Source organism: Varroa destructor, unplaced genomic scaffold (genome assembly GCF_002443255.2).
Source record: "Varroa destructor unplaced genomic scaffold, Vdes_3.0 BEIS01000007.1, whole genome shotgun sequence".
In the NCBI taxonomy this organism is placed as follows: Eukaryota; Metazoa; Arthropoda; class Arachnida; order Mesostigmata; family Varroidae; genus Varroa; species Varroa destructor.
The window spans coordinates 32,326,144-32,346,474 of NW_019211460.1; the positions used below are offsets into that span (position 1 = coordinate 32,326,144).

The 20,331-nt window shown below is 40.9% G+C and overlaps 1 protein-coding gene and 1 long non-coding RNA gene across 4 annotated transcripts in view; one reads left to right on the top strand and one right to left on the bottom strand.

Annotated features, from left to right (window-relative positions):
- LOC111253897 (ecdysone-induced protein 78C-like) overlaps positions 1-20,331 on the top strand; it is a 75,129-nt gene that overhangs the window by 32,659 nt on the left and 22,139 nt on the right. The gene's annotated exons all lie outside the window — the stretch shown is intronic.
- Positions 11,725-19,669, bottom strand: LOC111253899 (uncharacterized). Of its 2 annotated transcripts, XR_002674863.2 has the most exons (3): positions 19,166-19,639; positions 17,771-18,027; positions 11,725-16,624 (listed from the first exon to the last, which is right to left on the bottom strand). It is a non-coding gene; the product is annotated as an uncharacterized LOC111253899 (long non-coding RNA). The 2 variants fall into 2 exon arrangements; XR_015316538.1 differs by lacking the exon at positions 17,771-18,027 and having other exon boundaries at positions 19,166-19,669.

Here is a 20,331-nt window from a genome sequence, read left to right on the forward strand (position 1 = left end):
AATACGCCGATCTCGTGCTCTAACTAAACACTCTTCACCGACACTATTAGCGGCGCTTGTTTGTTGCTTGCCGGCTACCGTCGATGATGGCAACACCCTGTAAGATACATAGAATTTTCGGCATAAATTCGTACGAAATAGTTCCCATTTATGTACAGACTACATCGAAAATAAGATACGACGTTTAGACGATTTGTTCGCGTGCACCGGCGGCTGTGTCTATTACGTGCCACAGGCGTCTGGACTAGAAATTCGCGAATAACTGGCCCCGCATAAAGCGACATTAGTAGGTGCAGATATCTCTGAAAAGGCTCCAGACTCAATTTCCCAAAACGTGTAAAAAGACTGATTATTATTTAGAGGACTCGATCGACAATAGCTTACCTCCTCTCGAAAAGCCTTCTATACGTTGCTATCAATATTTTGAGGATTATCGGAATTATTTTGATAACATTTAAAGTTTTTCAAATACTGGATATGTTAACGATTAGTCGGCAAATTCTCTTTTGGCATTATCAGTGTCAGGTAGATAAACCTTCAGCGTCCCTTGCCCAGTCTGCGCTCTACACGTACAGTATGGAAAGGGTCAGGTACATCTACATAATGCCATCCGTATTGAGTACTGATAATGTTCGACGCATGCATCATTGAGACCGACGAACGTTGATGAATGAGTCTAACGTGAGACCGGCATCCCGCCCCTAGTCTTTAATATCATCCTTTTCCATCATGAAAAAATGAGCATAATTACAGCAAAGAAATTTCCATTTACATTGACTATTATATCCTTCAGAGAGTTTTGTGGGTGAGGCTTAGAAAGTCATAATTATTGCACGGAACCGCCATAGTGGGTAAGACGAGTGAGAGAGGCAGATGCACGTAAATAGATTCAAGCGCATAGAGGGTTGAGTGCAGTGTTACTGAGTTGTCGTGTTACTTCTTGCAGAAGATGGAGCGAAAATATATTACATAATAATCAGTATCAAATAGAAAACATGAACATAGCGTACTTCTAGGAAGTCCAACTAGCCGTGAGTGCGTAGTAATAGGATTTTACTGAATTTGTAATGCTAAAGGTACGGCAAAGCCAACGTAGAATATAATGATGGTTTCAATGTACGATGTTTTGCGATGTCCACTTCGCATATTCCACCTCGATATAAATATCGTACTCCTCAAGCTGATGCTATGGAAATTATCGCATTTTTTTTTTATATTATAACATCGGAATATTTCTACATACTTAGTGATACAACGCCTTCGTTAAATATCCAACCGGTGAGATAATTAAATGTCCATCACTGATTTATGTCAAATAATCGCGAATGAGACGCATATTACGCTTGGTACGTTGAGACTTTTACCAGAGGCAGATTATATTAATTATATTATTGTTGCTGTCATTAAACTTATACTGAATCTTTTGTATAACGCTGCGGAACCAAAATCCTACACGTTGTTAGATATGGACGTATCAAACCACTTAGCTCTTTTCACTTAATGACGAATAGTTGACATATATACTGTTTTAACATGAATTGCAGCTTTGTTTTGTACTGAAAAGAGTATTGGATGAGACACTTCGATGATTGGCTAAGACGATTCACCGTATCAGTGAGCCCAAGTTATGCATTTTCGACTACGTAGAGAAACGTTCCACCCGACTACAGGTGGCCTGTTCTCTCTGGTCCTTACCTTGTTTTATGAGATGTTAGCCTTATGATAGCCCGCCGCCTGTTAGTAGGCGGGTCAATTGTGTTTACAGAATACCCAGGTCAAATCGTCGCAGGGCGTATCGTTATAACGACGACGATTTAGTCTGCCACCTAAGTTGCTTCGCTGACAGGCGGAAGAAGACGTACTTTTGCTGTTCCTTCCGACGATATGCGAGCAGCCTTTAATCATTTTGATAACCATAACTTTTTAACGAAGATAACAAAAATATATTCTGAAAGATTATGATGAATTATCTAGTTTTAGAACGCTATTTTGTTTGTGGCGCTGACCCAACAGCAGGAGATGCAGGCAGGAACGCGTGCCGCCCCTCCAACATACAAACATATACATAGTGTACATGAAATTTTGAATTGAGGACCCATAGTGGTCTGATACTGTAAAGCAAACGATCGCATGTGTTTATCTGTCAATGGAGAAACCATTTTGAAATGCCGTTCATCGCTCGAGGGTATCGTCATAACTGACTATCGTGTAATTGATATATCTTCATACGAGCAAATACATCGATTGCGGGCATTTCGGGGTCGAGTTTATAGGGTGATTCAGGAACCTTCGAGGATAGTGTGTACGAGACATGGCTCTATACTTTTTAATAACACGTCATAGGTTCGATTCGTGCCCGTAACCTAAACATTAAAAAAAAATCGAAACTTTGAAAAAAAAAATGTATTATTTCCTATGGAAGTATTTTTTTCAAGATTTCACAAAACGTGATATGTGATTTTAGTGACGTACCCTTGCTTTTTTGGTTAATTGAAGTATAGCACTTTGGGTTTTACTAGACGATATTGGTTCAGGGTAATCGACAAGTAACAACTATTTTTGTCATGTATTACATTGGCCCAGAGATACTAGGAGGACTCGCGGCGCCAACATCCGCCAACGACACATGGACACTAGTACACGATTGAGTACATAAGAAGTTATTATATACCCTTAAATTGTCCAAGTAACTAAAGTCTTGGGGACGTTTGTAGCTCACGTTCGTCGGCTAAGCTTGTCCTAACAGCCATGCAAAATTAACAACGTTCATAGATCTAGAACGGACCTAATTAATGGAAGCACGGACGGAAACACTAATTGAAACCACCGGCAAGGGGGCATGGGGTGCATATGTATATTATTATCATGCTTATAAGTAACGATATCAATTTCACCTATAATTAAGCTGTCACTGTCTCAGCTATGTTATATCATGTCATTTTATGGCCACTCACAATAATAAATCGTATCGTAAAACGTAAAATTGAACCTATTCATGAAGTTGTATAGATAACTGCGGTGAAATCTACAAATCGTGGCCAAAGAATAATTCTATAAGATCGGCACGAACGACAAAAGGTCGGTCTTTCCTTAACGGAAACAAATTTCGAAACTACCCTGATGAAGGTTCTTACGGTTTTTCTATTGCTTCACTCTGTATGGCAATCTTCATTACCTTCCTCCTGTTCTATTGAATTAAATGTATATTTTACGGTAATTCACGTCTCGTTGAACTAGCGAAATTTAACAATGTTCTGCATTATTATCTACCGCAGTATTGCCAACTACGTGCTGAATGAGTCTAGTGGCCAGATCATACAATTTGAATATACTACCGAGAATTTGTTTCGATCATCGAGCTTCAAACGAGAGCTACTAAAGTAAAGACAAGCTTAATTAGCAAAATATTGATACACAATGAATATCGGCATCGTGCTCACGATCCATTTCAAGCGCATCGGCCGCTTTTTTCATCTGTAAGGCAGTTGAACGTCGTCAGCCGTCATGCGAATGTCAGCGTTTGTCTAGCAGTGAACAGCCTAGAGAGCCTGCCACTGAATGTTGAACGTGGAACTAACGTACAGATAATGCCAGAGAAATTCAATTGGCTACTGACAACACTCTGAGATCATCGTTTCATTGGTTTGGCAGTAGCAATATTGCTGGAGAGCGTAACCCCGTTAAGACACTGTTATACAATAGGATCACTCCGTTACGGCCGTTTACGTGTGGGGGTTGCCAGCAGGGGTCAACAATGACATTAAACATTTGTAACTTTGTTTGACAGCAAAATAATAATGATTAGTAGTAATGACGTTCCCAATCGATCTATGTATTTATGGTTCTTAATCGATAAAGATGTCAAGGCATGATTGCAGGTTAGTTCATTAAGGTATTGCTGCACGCTGACTATTTTGACACCTTAATAAGTCAGTACAGACCTTCATTCCGGACATAGGAATGGAATAACTACACAAATTTTTACCGTTCTAATTAAGACATGCCTTTACCTGGTGCCTAGTGTTGTGTTTCGCCGCCCTTTACCAAAAACGTGTTAGTCTTATGTAAATATTTTTTAAGGTTTTCAAATCCTTCTGCTACCCGTTGGATAATTAAGAAAGTAATACAGTGAGCGCTGTTGCACCGTAATACGGTAAGAGTAAATCAGCTAAGAAATAAAGTAATATGTGTACGGCCATTTTGTCGCGGTTTTATAAGGTAAACAAGCAAACAACCGCTCGGCTGGTGCGGTTGCGTGTTCTCATTAGATAACGATAGAAAAAAACCGAATGTCATCTTAGCAGATAGGCGGAGTCGCTTACGTACGGCGAAATGTATTTCAGTTTAAGGTTTTGTCAGCTGCTTAATGCGACTGAACTCTAACTGTGATCTAATACAGCCTCGCCGCTAATCCTTAGCCGTCGGAGACGTACGTATGTAGAAAAGAGGAATGAATCAAATAAACTTGTCTTAGTTGGCCATGCGTTCCCGGCCAACGCGACACAGGTTAAAAGGTTGACAAATAAACCTAACCAAATAATATCAACGAGCTAGACGAGGCACCCCGGATAGGTCCATCCCATTAGGGGATTGTAAGTGCCGACTTAAACATCGTTGATTTAATATCTTCCAACTGAATTTCCCGATCAAGTCCTATCACGTAACTGTAGGACGCGGTGAACGGTGCACCTAGGTAATGGTGGCTTGTTGTCATTGTGCCTTGTTTTTGTTAGCGAATTAAAATTTTCTGTAAAATATTCTAATTTCTGTAAAATAATAGCGTTTTTCGAATTGTCGCTCATAAAAAAGCGAACACTCGCCCTACGAACGACACCTCATCGATATTAGTAATGAAACCGCAGTTCCTCTAACCACAACACCCATTTATAGCTGGGCAACGACGGTGCTATTGACAATTGATCACCAGTCTTTATTTACCATTTTTCGTATCATTTATCGTGCAGTAGCCAGCTAGATGCATGTAATGGCGCCTAAAAACCTCACACAACCAACTATATATATATATATTCCCAGCGATTTATCACTAACCTATTTTGCGTCCGCTTTCTAATTAGTTAAACTGTTTGCTATTATATTGTATCAAAGTTAATGTCATTCTATTAAGCGAATATATAAGTGCCTATATATGGTGAACAATAGAAGTCGTTCCCTGGATGATTCACTGCGACTGACTGCATTAGGCAAAACGAAGCGAAAACGAATAGGGAATATCGACTTGTTAGCAAAAAAAAAAAAAGCTATGTAAAATAGATACGTATACGGCTGTCTATTGCATCAATCTCGTGAAGTCCATCAATTTTTTTTTTTGATCGATCGACTAACTTCCAAACAAGTACAAACAACTCGCACTTGACAAATGAGAACGTACCTGTCCAATTTTAGATGTACTCCTATATAGTGTATTGAGCTATGTATAGTTGTTTCTCACCAGCCTTGTCCATTTGCTTTAGTCTTTATCACAGTTAACAAGATCGTTACTAGTTTTTGTTAGTTTATTAGGCTTCCTCAAGCTTGGTCGTTACTGCTATCGTAGGCATTGATGCCTGGTATGGCTAACTATTGTTGTTGACGCTGCCGAAGGCAGCCGTAATCAAGCTACAGCCTCGGCGTTGTCAACATCCCAGTGGCTCACTGCACGTCGGGGGCAAGGCGGAGGACAGGTAAAAAGCCGGCAGCGGACTACAGCAATGACGTGACGACGGCAACGTTGTTGTTGTCGTCACCGCAGAATATCTTCGGTGGTGCGGCCGGTGCGGCAAAAATGAAGAAGCGCGCATCGTGCACATCTTCGCTGGCTATTATTACTGTTGTAGCCAACGCTATTGCTGATGCTAGTGCTGTTGTTGCGGCATATCGAGCCTTGAAAGGGCCAGGGTCTCCTTGGCCAGTTCGAACGGCCCAATCACAACAGCGGCGGCAGTAGCAACGGCGTTGCTGTTGCAGAATCCATTACTGAATGGCCTCTTTGATGTTTGCATCAGCAGCAGCAGCAACAACTGTAACCATTTCAGCCGCAGTTAGGACGTTCGCATGAACTGGTTGAATGATAATGGTAGTCCTACTACGCTTATTATTATATACACATAAGTACACAAATAACAACAGCTACTACTACTACTACTACTATTACAGTGACCGCAGGCACCCGTCGATACGGACACACACACACACACCCACATCGATACAGCCACCTCCAACCCCCTACTCCCCCAGCTTCTCGTACCGTCGCCGTAACTCACCAACAGCCTACAGAACCCGTGTAATAGGGCCAACTTTTTTTTTTACCAGTCCTCTCGCCCCAACGCCAGTCAGGCTCCAGCTCATTGAAGGTGATTCACAAACAGGACACGAGGATGGACTGCGATGAATAATAAGGTACTAACAACCTTCCTGTACACATGGATAGATGCGCAGACGTGTGCAGATATCCACCGCCGTATGTTGCACTACTATAATCCATTTATTGTAACCGCACCAGCTTTATGCCGTTAATATTGCTGGCGACGAACGGACGATCGTGGCGATCCGACCGTAGAGTATCGCCGTTGATTCGCTGCTAATAGCGGTGGCTGTCCGATTTGACACAGTTGGGCTTGCTGTTTCTGAGTTATTATCGGCGTCGCCGACACCGGTAACAACAATAGCGGTAACAACAAAAACCTTCTACGGCTCCGTGCGCCTTTGTGGAAGACACCAGGAAGCTAGAGCAGAGATTGCGTGTCTGCACGCATCCGTCCGTCTTGTTCGCGTTGTTGTTTATTGTATTGTGCTCATACAGTTTTTCTTTTCATGGGTACAAATATCTTTGTTCATGTATACTTGGTATGTTCGCATGATGTCTGACTTGTCCGATTAGATAAAGATGTATTAATGCCCTGAAACCACAGTAATACATTGCATCTGTTGCTAACGGTGACGATGATGTTAATGCGCGGTCAGTTGTACGAAGTGGATGGGGGCGAGGGAAGTCTACGAAACCATTTGTTTTCTGTGTAAGTGGAAATGAAGTTCTAATTCGTAGTAGAAAGACAAATTATCACAGATTTTTTCTGTACGTAACAATCACCTGCAGATTTGGCTGGTGTACTCAGCCATGATGGCGGGCATTTGTCGAGTTTTACTGCGTAAGGATTTTGTATCACTGTTGCCGGAAAGGAGAATGGACGTTTGTCAAGCATTTATTGAAGGAAAAATCTGGTCGAGATGAGCGTAATTGTCATAATTATGCTCGGCAGCAGTGCAAAAATTTGATAACACTAAAAAACCTATTAGATAAAGGACGGGTAGTTTCCGAAATGTCAATTTCTGTTCGTTAGGACACCTATAGTGCCTTTTGTAACAATAGGACATCTTTTAAACACTTGTCCTAGTGAATATGCACTTATCAAGGGTGTTATTTGTGAGACGTTACCAAGATAGCAGCCCTGAGCACACCAGCTCATTAGCACATTATCATGATGAACGTTCGAATACCCTATATGGAGAAATTATGACAATATTTTTTCTGTTAAACTAATTATGAACAGACAGATTATTCCCACAAAACAAAGTAGTAGATAACAGTGCGTAATCTACAAGCGAGTATGCTAATTTTTGCTTTCGTATGGTCAGCGCGTGAACAACACGAGAAACGCTGAGGACTATTGGTCAACTACTTTAGCTACACAGATAAATATCACATACAAAAGCGAAATTTAGCGGTTTTCCAGAAAAAAAAAAAAAAAAACAACACGCTTCGTGTTTACAAGGCACAGCTGGCTTTCGATGATATTCGAATATCGTATATTTGTATGGTATTTAAGTAGCCAAAAGCTGCCCCTGGCAGTTCTAGCGCATATTATAGAGGCACAAAAAGAATGTTAGCTGTAGTGGCTTGGTGCGATTTTAAGTATTTAGTGGTTTGTTATGGCGGAGGCAAATCATAAGGGCTTGAATACTTCAGTGTTGGCATATCGTTTGATTTGATTCCGTATATGACTTGCCCTCACTTAGTCATGAAGACCGCGTAGTCACGAAGATGCAATTGGATCGTGTTATGAACGTCATGGACATCTTTCCTTCAACGGTTTTTCAAAGGGGCTTTTTTCGCAGGTCCTTCAAGATGAGCAACATCACAGATTTGCGGTCAGCTTCCTAATTAGGTCACTAATGCGCAAAGAATTCGAATAAAACTTCCTTATGGAAATAAAATGTAGCTTGTGCGTGTTAGCATGATAATTAAAATAGAACTATCAGCGTACTTTTAAAGTTGGCTTCTATAACGATTTAAGCTAACTTAACTCAAGACAAGAAACTTTTTGCAGTTAGACGATAAAACGCTTCTCTTTTTCTACAGCAGCGCATTTCGTTCGCATCGTTTAATTTTTTTTAGATTCTATTGTATTTTTTAATTGAAATCGGCAAATACTCGACCCTCATCCATGAAATTAAGGCTATTTTGTTTTTGCACTTACTTGTTTTCGTAATCAAGGCACCAATGTCTGGGAACTGCGAAGCTAGAAGAGCCTTTGCGATCATCAGGAAATCACGAACCCAACAATTTGTGTTAACCATACTCTTTTTCTATACTGTATTGTACGTGTCCTGACTGTTCAGAAGTCAATTCGTTTCCTATCAGCGTAACCAGTTAGCGGCACAAATATGATGCATTTCATGTAGAAAGTGAATGAATACGTTGTCAAGGGCTTCTTTGCAAAAATTTGATGGTCATCGATTGTCCTCATCAACTTTACTCTTCACAAAAAAGTCATTTCCAGATAATTCATATGCCGGTTAAAGGCCGAAACCCCTGTCCGCTCTGCCAGACCAATACAGCGATGGAATATGTCTAATAACAGCATGTACATATGGGCATGGTATTCGATAGCCACGATTTTAGATACGTCGTCACCTAGTGTACGCCGGTCACTGCGTCAGCATAAAAGTGTTGCCAATTTATCAAACCGGTACATATCGTCCGTTTTTGTTTTTTTTTTTCAAATTATTTTTTGTCTTTAGATTTTTTGTTCCTCACCAATGGAATATTAAATACCGTCGGAAAGTTAATCCTTTGGAGTCACCTGATCGAGATTACCCCCCTCCCCCTGTTCCCCTCCCCAAAAAACATAACCCTGTTTCGAATTCTAGAGATTATAAAATGACATTTTTGACAGATCTTTTTTTAGATCTTTTATCTAGGTCAGAAAGCAGTTGGAATAGATTGGTATGGGAGTAGTATTTTTGATTAAAACTTTTTACAACAAATCATAACTTACTAAGATATCAAATTGTATCTTGAGCGTAAAGAACGTATTTTATTCAACTTAACTGAAGGTTCCTTTACACCAATTTAGGAAAACGTTCATAGTTAAGCCTACATATTTGCCCTGACGCGAGTAAGATAGCCGAGTTTGTCTCCAATATTATATAACACTTGGCTGTTAGTTGGTAAAGAACAATATCCAACAACAGCCATTACATACACATCAATCGACGTTTACGATAGCCCAGATTAGTTAAAGTAAAGGAGCTGAGAGAATTAAAATTATGAATATATTATTATAGAATTATGAAAATAGCTGTCCTTTTTAGTGAAAATAATAAAAAGAATTAAATGTAAATACAAAAATACATTATTATCTAATGATTAATAAACTTTAAATAACGAATTATGAACAACTGTTTATTTTCAAATAGACACGTATTGTTTGTCGAGACCACTTAGAAGTATGTACCTTATATTCATATATATGCTTAAAGTCAGCTATCGCTATTATTATATGATTAATTTCACTGTGGTCTATGGATATAGGTGATGTGGCAATAAATTATAAACATAATTTAAGAAGGATTGGAGTGCCGTGGAAGCCGCTTGGGACGTTAAGGTTGCGAAGCCGGTACCGTTGGTTCGAAGCTATGCATCGACACACAGGCCTCGCAAAGTTTGATAACTCATGGGGTTGGCTTAAATGAGTATAAGATAAAGTACTCAAAGACCACCGGCTTCCGAACGGTCGTCTCGAACAGAAAGGACACAGAAATTGTCATCCCAGAACCAAATTATATTAAAGTAACAACAGGCCACACATATTCAATGCTTTGTTTTGCTTTCCATCAATGTCACGGGTGAGGAAATCCACTATGTCAAAAAAGGTATTACCCTAGAAAGAGAACAAACATTAAAATAAGTGATTAAGATTGGCTAGCCATTTTATATACGCGATGAAGACTAGACAATTCCTTGGTCGCTATCCACTATTTTTAGTCTGTATGAAGTAACAACCTTCTGTGCGATATCCTAAAACTATCCCAAGAACAAATCAAGTGTAATCAAATGTTCTACCATTATGAAAAAGAGGAAGGGAGAAAATACCCCTGCGTTTAAAGGGATCATTACTAATATTCGGGGGTTAAACTTTGGTAGAAGGAAGTATATAGTCTGGCATATGACCTAGATGCCAGCGTATCTGGGTGCACTAGGCGCACCTGTATTACAAAAGGCATTTGCCGCTTCACCAATTTAACGAACCAGCAAGTCAAAAAAATAACGATGTTTGATTCTCTTTGAAAAACGCTGGCGATTTTTCATTTGTGGTGCTTTGGCGTCTTGGCCAGTGTACGGGACTTAATACCACAGTGGTCGCAACGGAGACGCGTCGTCGCGGGTCATTTCAAGTTCAAATGACTGAAGTAGCTGAAGTTGTTTTGTACAGCTTCGAGCATTTGACAAGAGCAGCAGTTTCGGCAACAAATAACACAGATTGTAACTGTCTCAATGATAACGACAATAAGGTATAGCGATAATCACGACAGCGTATACGCCTGGAGAACAATATAGGATAAGAGTAACAATCAAAGGAATTACAGACACGAAAGAAATAAGAGCTAGAAATCTCTTCACGGTCAAGATTGCTGCAGACCGTGATTGATGTGACAAACATAATAACGTCAACGACGGCGGCGGCGGCAAAGACGGCTTTTGCCAGTGCAATAATGCCCCTTGTGACGTCGATGTTTACACTTAAAGCTTAGCTTGCCTGTAGCAGGTCCGAGGAAGCTCCGAGCAAGCAGCGGGCAAATACAAATCATGGCGCCGAAAAAACGCGAATAACATAAAAAGCGTAGATTGGGCAAATGAAAATAGATGGATAAACAGCTAGGCCATTTCCTTGGCATCTGATCAAGAAAGCGTAAAATACTGAACCGATCTGAGAGTATGGATCTCACCAGTACTACTAACATTTCGGCAGTAACTACAAGCAATTATATATAGTCTATTATAATTGTTATTACTCTTACGACTACTACTATTACCATCGATATAAGCCATCTCATTAAGTATGACGACTGGGGCTCACGTTGTTCATCTTGTCGATTCGTCAACCTGCGGTGATTAGGATGCTGTAGCTCGTCAATTACCAACACAGCAGCGACAAGTAATGAAAGACAATGTCACAGCAGCTAGACGATGGCGAGAAAATGTATGGCTTACCAACTGGTTCATGTTCCCGGTCTGGACACGCGCAAGATTTCGCACAGGGAAGACCATCGGCACGCGACACGCGCAAAATAGCCACTGGATAGCCAATATCAACATTAATAATAAAAGCGATAAAAATTAACTGCATATATTAACTACGTTGGCACCTAGAAATAAAATAATAGTATTCATCATCTGAGAAGTAAAAGCCATAAATAAAAGTACCAAAAGGAATACATTGAATATCCGTTTAAATAAGGTCAGATTCAGGTCGATTTACTTGTTTTTTTTTTCACGGATTAACAAACAGTGAGGGTCCGGACAATATTGATTTTCGCTCTTTCGAATGACCAGACATATCTTAAAGAGGTTTTGTACCGGCCAAATAATCTAAACAAGCTCCCAAGAGGACTTCAAATTTTTAGAGGGCCAAAAAGTCTTTCAAGGCATGTTGCTTATGGCCAAGTGTCGTGTTAGCGGATTCTTTTACCTACTGAGCCTGAACAGCTGTTGCCGTTTTATCAGTATTATAAATTACCTTTAAATAGTATACTGAACCCGAAGAAGTTCACGTAGGATGTAACTGTCTCAACCACAGGGCCTTCCAACTCTGACCAAGGATCCTATCATGTCTAATTGCTATGATAGCAAGAAAAGCTAGTCTGGTAAGGAGCAGATTTTTTTACTGGGCTGTTAATATTTGCCCGTGCAAATAAATAATGATGGTTCTTCCAATCAGCCCAAAGTATAATTTACCCCATCGCTCGAATGCTTTTCACCTTTGCCTAATACGTACACAATCGTGTGAAATTGTTTTCACGTATTTCGTATACTACCGGGATTAGAATTTCGCGATAAAATTTGCTGTTTCTAAAAGCGCTGCAGCTTTCGCCTACGAGGCATGGATAGGAAAATTCGAATTTATCAATCGGTTGCACACATATATGTATATATACCTAACTAAAGTGTGTCCACGCAGATGCGCCTTCAGTTGTTCGCGTACTTATATTATTTTGTTGCAAAGCGGCCAAGAAGGGTAGGAGAGAGAGAAAAATAATCGACGCTATGATGATTAGCTACGAGTTTATATCTATTATGGTACGTATGACCTACGAAATAATGACTATATTTAAAACAGTCTACGATGATGCCGATAACCGTCACTGAAACAGCACTAGCAGCGGCAGCGACCGCCGTTGACTGCTATCTTGACTGACGTACGAACAGACGTACATAGGTAGATATTTCATAGTATGAACATACAAATACAAACGCTTGCTTTGCACAGGCGAATCATATAGACAAACCGCTACATCAAGTCAAGGACTAAATCGGATTGGACCACACTGAACTATAAGCGGCGCATCGCTATTAGCCAAAGCCCAACCATTATTACCCCCGTACCCTCATCACCCTCAGCCGGCACCAATCGCATCAAGCTAATAGCTGCACAACTCCTAGCCGACGAAGATTGTCTCATCATCTTCCCTAATGATAACGTGCCCATATGACGATCATATTGATGTCGATGTTTAGGTTGAAGACGACGACGACGACGATGGTGTATCTGTCGAAGCTGAAAAAGCAGAGTCGTTTGCAGAACAAAGCTAAACAGTAAGCAGTTTATGCTGCTGTGTATAGTTGTTAGCGGGAGCTGAAGCGAGAACTGAGACGATGTGACTGTGTTACGATGACGCTGCCCACTGGCTTCGAATACAACTGACATCGATAGGTGCTGATGATGCGTTACACAATATTATCAACAAGAATGGCACTAGAGGTAGCAGCATTATGCTGCACACTAGATTATAGCAACACACTAGATTATACTGTACTTGCATGGTAATTATGCAGTTAAAAACTAAGCTTGTTTACTCAGGTTCACCTAGCGTCTGCTATTGGACATGACCTTGTTGTACACCGAGAGACCGATTGAGTCCGCACGCAGGCTATATAAGGGTAGAAGGACACTGGGTGAAAGATAGATCCAAGGAATACGATGCGCTGGGAGCAGCGTGCAGCTTGGTGAGAACGGCCATTTTCATTTTTGGAACTACTGCGAATGCGGATGGGTAACAGCCAGGCCCTGCCATCTGTCAACATTATCAAAGAAAAAAGACGTCTAACGAGGAAAGTGTTTGCACAAACACAATGTGCTATGCAGTGCTGATCTTATGTTGGCAGAGGTACCTATTACAGGCACAAAAATAGACAAAATTCAAGGAGGCCTAGTAAATGGTAAACCGAACAACTGGGTAAGGACAACACGAAAATGAGGCTGATTATTCTTATTGCAATTGTCCCTAGTAGTGATATTAGTAGTAACAGTAGAAATAGAATCGTAGGCACCATATTATTAGTATTATTATTACTGAGATCGTCACTATTATAATTATTAAGCAGTTAGGGTGTTTATTGTTGTTTAAACGGTAAATAGGGTTGTTTTCCTTTTACGAATCATGCCAAATAAACCTAGCGCTACCATGATGTCAACGAGCACTTTTGCCCCATGCTTCGTCTGAATGGGCGAGTGTAAAACTCACAAACAGCACAAAACACGCAGCATTTCTATACACACATTAAAATAGATATACTCACATACATAAGCGGGAATCACTACGTTCATATCGCCGCCATCACTGGCATCATTTGTACCTATATAAGGGAGCGTTTAATAAAGCAAAAAATTGTACAAAAACAATTCTGTGATGTCTCTGTGGTTTGACTGGCATTTCACTCTCTGTCAGTTCATTATCGATGCTGGCGTCATCATTATTGTGATGAGGACAGTGTTTTTGGCTATTCAATATAGCCGTCCGATGTCTGATTACATATTGATGGATAAATGTTCATACAATAGGAATCCTGTTATTCTTTTCTATATACGGCCTTCTGTTGGCGGCAAAAGGCTAAGAACTATGTCCTGCCCGTCTACATGTTCAAACCGTAAACTCTGCACAACAAGCCCGGAAGCCTAAGAACAGTAACGGCGTCGATGGATAGCTATAATACTGACGATTCCTAAGCGTCATCGCTAGAAAACAATTGCGTATAGGAAGGTTGACTGGCAAACGGACAGACCGGCTCATTTAAAAATGAAGAAAGAAAAAATGACTGCATGACCCACTCACTGACGGATGTCAAGGAAGCTTAGTATGTTTTTTGCCAATCATCAACGAGTTTTCAGGGAGTAGGCAGGGGAGAAATAGGAGATAGCATGCAGAAAAAATCTTTACCTCTTCCTACAGTAATCAACAAGCGATGACTAACATATTCTTCGTATTTACTTTCGAGCTGTGCGTAAAATGCACAGCGTAAATCGTATCATCGTTATTTGTTTATGAAGTAGGAAAGCCTTTCGTGGACAACAAGTATTAGTCACCATCTTAAGTAGTATATAGGAACGAAGCCGCCTCTTCTGTCGTGTACCCAGTGTTATCAACAATGTCGACTGTATTTATCGGAGCTGAATGATTTCAGATGGACATAATATCAATACGCTTATAATTATAAGCAGAGCGCATGTATTATGTTACTATATGAGGTAAATTGACTGGATTCAATTGCTAAACCTACGCACGTCTAACGTAGAAGTGACGTGTTGGTGCGAGATGAATAGTTCTAGGGCAACGCGCGGGCTAATCCATTACTTTATTGCTGTATATTGTTGGATGCGCTACATGCTGACAGAGTGAACAACAATTCGTTGAATATGAAAGGTCGCCAGATGCAGTCGAATGCAGCAGAACGGACTGCAGCATGTTAAAGGGTATGTGAATCCCAACAGGTTGTGGAGATTACAAAGATACGCGTAACTTATGGCTAAGGTTTTCGGCTACTTCTCCTTATGATGAGTCGAAGCCATACGCGCGGTTAATTAATCATGTATATAAACGGAAATTCTTATTTCCAACTTAATTAAAATTGAGTTAAAATTTGAGCTTTCACATAGCTATCGCTAACAAGCCCGTGTTTACCTAAATTATAAACAATTTAGTTGACAGCTTACGACAGATGATTCCATGTTAGGTTTTTAACTGTCCTCAAAAACCTGCGATCGCTTGTACCATAGACATTCTACTGCATGCATTCAGTAAGCATCACATATTACAATGTGTCCATCCTCGTAATGAGCGCTTGCTCAATGGGTCCAGCAATGTAATACGCCTCGACAAAGCAAATATGTGACTGCCAATGAAGATACACAGACATATATTACCTGGTTTTAGTACGACCACATGGGGCGAATAGGGAGAGAATACCCTATCGAACGATCCTTCGATAAAAGGCCCAGAAGGGTGTACAACGTCAGTTTTTCATATTTTTCATATTATATTCATAGTTTTACAAAAAAAAAAAAAAAAAAAGAGAAGTATTTTATTCATAGTAGTGTTACTAGACAGAGTTATGGATGCGTCATTCTGCGGCTTTTTTGTAGAAACGGCCCGACAAGATCATAACGGATCGAATCGTTATATCATCGTAGTTTGGTCCTGCTGACGCACTGGTATAAACATGACATCGGCATCCGCACATGAACGCAGCAGTATAATAGTATCCATGTGAGCGTCCATAATAGATTGAATGAAAAAAGCGATGGGGATAGTGGTAAGCTTACCGCTGTTACCACATTCATATAACGGAACCGCTCGGCCAAATACTCGCATTGCCCACAGGCGACGTATTGTTAGTACGTGACTGCTGTTGCGATTCCTTCACTCAATATATATCTCCTTCACAATTCCCTCGTTTCTTTGCTGGCTGTGACGCTCCATCGACGTCTAGGCAACTGATGACTACTACGGATTGCAACGAAGTACGCGCTGAAGACCACGCTTTAGCTTTAACATCTACGAAATGTAGACGAACGGAATATCAACCGTTTTTTCTATCGCGTGCGCGTTCGTCCTCTTCACTCATCAGCTCCTCTTACGTTTCATTTAGTTACTTTTACTCTAACGATTCGATAGTTTCCATTGGGTTCTCATCATTCATTGAGCTTTCATCTTCTTTACAACTTTTTGGTTTTCTATTATATTACTCTCCTTATAGGCGTCATCGGTGGATGGTGTACTGTCCGCAAGCGATGGTCACTACCGATTATCACGACGTGGCTGTCGTTCGAACCTGAAGAGAGGCAAAATTCTACAATAAAAGGAAAAAAGAACGAAAAACGACAAAAAATTACTTTCACCTACAAGCGTCGAGCAAATGATTTTGCGACTTAATATATATATATATATGTATATATCATATTATAGTATAGCATATCTACCATCTATCTGTATGGTATCTTGGGAGCTAGCTGACTAGTAGACAAACGACGCAGGAATTGCCACGTATGAAACGGTCAACCATGCAGGCAGCGAGCCGGCTAGACAATCGTTTTCAGTCACTGGGCTTGCGCTCTGTGGGTCGCACCCTTTCAGTGCATGTAGAGACGTTCTGTGCGAAGCTAACATGATCACTATGCAAAGCCACTTCTCGGCTAGAAACGACCGATCGCTGACCACCAGTCGCTATTGACCGTTACAATACGGTTTAGTACAGTTTTTCTCCTTCCACCCTTCGAACACTCTTCTCGCTATCTGAAAATCGTTATCATATAGATCTGGCTTCAGCCACAGCAAGATCACCATCAGTTTTTCGTTACTGTTGTCGTTGTCAGCGTCTCGTTCGACGATTTAAGCATCGTCAGCAAACAGACAATCAGCCGTCCAGCTATGTGATGTCACCGTAAAGAAATGACGTACATTCCAATTCGGCTCTTCTAACATTTGACTCGTGTTAAGAGCTGCTATCTTTGTCTACCTAGATAACGGTACGGAAGAACGGACCAGAAAGGAAATGCAACGAAGAGTCTTTGATGTGGCACACCAACTATAATCTCGATACCGAATTGCTTTAATCTCACCTCACTCGTACGAACAGCTATAATGCTTTAGACACATAAATGAAACAAAGCTTTCGTCGTCCATCTTTGATCTCGTTCGTGGTTTTTCCCGTTGTGCTATAGTCGCTACCTACCGGTGTCGTTGCGAATATTGCCACGGCAAGAAATTGTCTCTTTTTTCACTTTCTAACTGATCACTGCCACAATTGTTGCCAGAACACTCATGTCACTACAGGCAGACAGACAGACAAGTAGCCGTTTATGTATTGAAACGAAAAGGACAACTCATATGGCCTATCTTACATGATTAAAAAGAACATACGTACGCATTTATAGTTAATAATTCGATATAAACCTGGTAAATATATTATTTTTGTTGTTACTAACGTAAAACTCACTGACTGACTGACTGACTGACTGACTGAGCAGGCCAGAGGTTCAGCTGCCTTTCAGCGCTGTCGTACTTCAAGATGCATTGCCTCTTCAATCTCTTCTTTCTTCTCCCGTTACTGTCTGAACGTAGACCAATGTAGACGTGACGAATGCTGCTGCTGCTGCTGCTACTGCTATTGGAAGCTTCTCTTCGCTTTTTGGGTTTACTGTTATATTAAAGCTCGATGAAGCTGGCGGGGTGTCGTTGTGGAATTCGCTCCAACTGTATATATATATATAGTTAATAACGCTGCAGTATATAATAGCGCCACCAAATTCACTTTACGAACTACCGAATAAGGCAATTACAGCAGTAACAGTAGCATACGGCTTCGTCATGTGTCAGGTAAGCAGCTGTGCTCAATATGAACAGCGGTCACGGAATTAAACTTTTGTTACCTTTGAAGGACACGGATGCGCCATGTGTTCAATTGGAAAGAAAAGTCCCACAAAGACATACAGTGACGGAACCACAAAAAGCTATCAATCCATGGAGAAGACCAGCTGGTCGATAGCTCAAGGAAAATTGAAAACATTTTGTATGCAAACTCTCCCATATACATACGCGCACACGTTCACCCGCAGTTACATGAACACACTTGCTTACACTTATTATATTTCAAAATGGACAGAACATAATATTATTATCGTTGCTTGGCCCATGTTATGTTTTATGTCATCCCTGCTGCTGCTAGCTTTGCCCAGCTAGGGCTTCTTGTAGCAATTCGTGTCGGTCTTGTTGTTCTTATATGAAACCTGTTTTGTGGTGCTACGCATATAAAATATGTACCTCGACGAAATTTCTTTAACGCAGAATCAATTTTTATGACTATGTCGACAACCGACGACCGAGGAAAATTGGCTAGCTCATCTTAAGGTACTAGACACGGGGGATGGGAGGGGGATGAGAGTAAGAAGAGGGCACAATACAGATGAATTGGTGCCAATGCCAAGAGGAAAGTTAAAGGCTGTTCTCCGCGGATGGTAACTATAAAATGTAGCTGATACTACCAGTAGTGCCATAGTCGCTGCCCCTGCTATTTGTGCAGTGGTTGTTTTTCGTTCTACAAAATGTTTTTGGCTTCACGTGGTGCCCCTGAGTGATGCGGTACAGTTATCCTAGGATCCCAGACCAGGCTGGTAAAAGATACTCATCGATACAGCAGATTGAAGCAATAAGGGGCTAGCAGACGCAACCAAATCGTGTTGGTCGCTTTCATGAAAGTACACACACACACACAGATACATATTCACACACACACACACACACACACCTACACACACGTAAACACAATTCTGTATCGCATTGAAGTTGTTCATTTTCCTGTGCCTCTGTTACTATTTGCTCTTTTTATAATTACCTGTCTATCGGCTGGTGGTAATAGAACGATTACTGCATTCTGTAGTCACTCCTCTGTCGCATGGTTTCAGCAGCCCAATTCCGAATGACTGATTCCTTCTATTAGCGACTGTACGTGGTGAATGAGCGACGACGTTCGGAACAGGCTGTTCTGTGAAATCATTTCAACGATCGCATTATATACTATGGGGCATCATTGTTAGCTACAGTTGTATATGCGTTCGATCGACCTGTTGTACGGGTACTTTGTTATTCGCCGACCGACCATTTACCAGCAGTTGTGACAGGCCCCGGGGTATAACAGATAGATATCGAAACGCTGTTTATCTCAAGTAGCAGACGACTACGATCAAAACAACGGCGGCTGCGGCACCATGATCAGTAACAGCAAAACGACGACTGAATGCGTGCCTCGTTTTCCTAGCTCCGATGCACCATTATCAATTTGTAACCGTGAATACCCAGATGTCATTGCGGATTACTGCCGCTGATACTGTTGTGGCTGTCATCGTCTGTAACGATGCTATAGCTATATCATATCTATGTATGTACTTGTCTGAAGTCGATTCTGTCTAGATAATCCCCCCGTATATAAGGGTTCAAGGCCACCAAAACAAACGGAACAACTTCTATGTGATTACTTTTACCATTTATAGTGGGGTAGTAACAGCAGCAACCGTTGAAACAACAATAATAATCACAATCATTTTACGGTAAGGAATCGTCAAGCATTATCACAATGATCTCAATAATAGCCGATTGACCGCAGGCCTGACCTTATGTTTCGCGGCCTGAGGTTGTTGCGCTGGCCAAAAAAAAAAACGAAGTACAAAAATCAGCAGTAGCGAAGAACTGAGAAGCCGAAATCGTCTTGTCAGAAGTTTGCCCCATATGAGACTATTTGTTTATAACCCATGCCTGCCCCTGGCCCCCTCCCAATTTTCAGTGCTTGTTGTTCAACAACAAATATGATAACAATAGAGCTGAGGTGATGAAAAAGCCTTAACAACAACTACGAGAAAAATGTGGCTGTCGACCGCTGTCAAGTAAAGTCTTTTAATTAAAGTGCCTGCTGCAGTAAATTCCGTAGTAGCATCGTAAAGACGCATGCCGTAAGTGAAAACCATTGATGTGCATTGAAGAATATATCAGGAGATTTATAGATTT